This window comes from Rhinichthys klamathensis, unplaced genomic scaffold (assembly GCF_029890125.1).
Source record: "Rhinichthys klamathensis goyatoka isolate OS25496 unplaced genomic scaffold, OSU_Roscu_1.1 h1tg000755l_1, whole genome shotgun sequence".
Taxonomy (NCBI): domain Eukaryota; kingdom Metazoa; phylum Chordata; class Actinopteri; order Cypriniformes; family Leuciscidae; genus Rhinichthys; species Rhinichthys klamathensis.
Window position 1 is genome coordinate 107,501 of NW_026607161.1, and position 2,500 is coordinate 110,000.

General features: G+C 51.1%; 1 protein-coding gene across 1 annotated transcript in view; it reads right to left on the minus strand.

The window, feature by feature from the left end:
* The window catches only part of slc12a1 (solute carrier family 12 member 1), a 41,944-nt gene that overhangs the window by 14,975 nt on the left and 24,469 nt on the right, over window positions 1–2,500 (minus strand). The window lies entirely within an intron of this gene.

Consider the following 2,500-nt stretch of genomic DNA (forward strand, 5'->3'; position numbering starts at 1 on the left):
GTTCACTGTCGGATTATAAGATACAAACAGGTTTGTATCTTATAATCCGACAGTGAACAAAACAATACACACAAAATGGCCGCCGCTGCGTTTGTATGAAACAAGAGAGAGCGAGAAAATTGATAATTTTTGGAATTATCAATTCTACACACACTCGTTCATGATGACGCTCGACACACACTCGCTTATGATGACGCTCGACACACACTCGTTTATGATGACGCTCGACACACACTCGCTTATGATGACGCTCGACACACACTCGTTCATGATGACGCTCGACACACACTCGCTCATGATGACGCTCGACACACACTCGTTTATGATGACGCTCGACACACACTCGTTCATGATGACGCTCGACACACACTCGTTTATGATGACGCTCGACACACACTCGTTCATGATGACGCTCGACACACACTCGTTTATGATGACGCTCGACACACACTCGCTCATGATGACGCTCGACACACACTCGTTCATGATGACGCTCGACACACACTCGCTTATGATGACGCTCGACACACACTCGTTCATGATGACGCTCGACACACACTCGCTGATGATGACGCTCGACACACACTCGTTTATGATGACGCTCGACACACACTCGCTCATGATGACGCTCGACACACACTCGTTCATGATGACGCTCGACACACACTCGCTCATGATGACGCTCGACACACACTCGTTCATGATGACGCTCGACACACACTCGCTCATGATGACGCTCGACACACACTCGCTCATGATGACGCTCGACACACACTCGTTCATGATGACGCTCGACACAGACTCGTTCATGATGACGCTCGACACACACTCGTTCATGATGACGCTCGGCACACACTCGTTCATGATGACGCTCGACACACACTCGTTCATGATGACGCTCGACACACACTCGTTCATGATGACGCTCGACACACACTCGTTATGATGACGCTCGACACACACTCGTTCATGATGACGCTCGACACACACTCGTTCATGATGACGCTCGACACACACTCGTTCATGATGACGCTCGACACACACTCGTTCATGATGATGCTCGACACACACTCGCTCATGATGACGCTCGACACACACTCGTTCATGATGACGCTCGACACACACTCGCTCATGATGACGCTCGACACACACTCGTTCATGATGACGCTCGACACACACTCGCTTATGATGACGCTCGACACACACTCGCTCATGATGACGCTCGACACACACTCGCTTATGATGACGCTTGACACACACTCGTTCATGATGACGCTCGACACACACTCGCTTATGATGACGCTCGACACACACTCGTTCATGATGACGCTCGACACACACTCGTTTATGATGACGCTCGACACACACTCGCTCATGATGACGCTCGACACACACTCGTTCATGATGACGCTCGACACACACTCGCTCATGATGACGCTCGACACACACTCGTTTATGATGACGCTCGACACACACTCGCTCATGATGACGCTCGACACACACTCGTTCATGATGACGCTCGCTCGACACACACTCGTTTATGATGACGCTCGACACACACTCGTTCATGATGACGCTCGACACACACTCGTTTATGATGACGCTCGACACACACTCGTTTATGATGACGCTCGCTCGACACACACTCGTTTATGATGACGCTCGACACACACTCGTTCATGATGACGCTCGACACACACTCGTTTATGATGACGCTCGACACACACTCGTTTATGATGACGCTCGACACACACTCGTTCATGATGACGCTCGACACACACTCGTTTATGATGACGCTCTACACACACTCGTTCATGATGACGCTCGACACACACTCGTTCATGATGACGCTCGACACACACTCGCTCATGATGACGCTCGACACACACTCGTTCATGATGACGCTCGACACACACTCGCTCATGATGACGCTCGACACACACTCGTTTATGATGACGCTCGACACACACTCGTTCATGATGACGCTCGACACACACTCGTTCATGATGACGCTCGACACACACTCGTTCATGATGACGCTCGACACACACTCGCTCATGATGACGCTCGACACACACTCGTTCATGATGACGCTCGACACACACTCGCTCATGATGACGCTCGACACACACTCGTTCATGATGACGCTCGACACACACTCGCTCATGATGACGCTCGACACACACTCGTTTATGATGACGCTCGACACACACTCGTTCATGATGACGCTCGACACACTCGTTCATGATGACGCTCGACACACACTCGTTCATGATGACGCTCGACACACACTCGCTCATGATGACGCTCGACACACACTCGTTCATGATGACGCTCGACACACACTCGCTCATGATGACGCTCGACACACACTCGTTCATGATGACGCTCGACACACACTCGCTCATGATGACGCTCGACACACACTCGTTCATGATGACGCTCGACACACACTCGCTCATGATGACGCTCGACACACACTCGCTTATGATGACGCTCG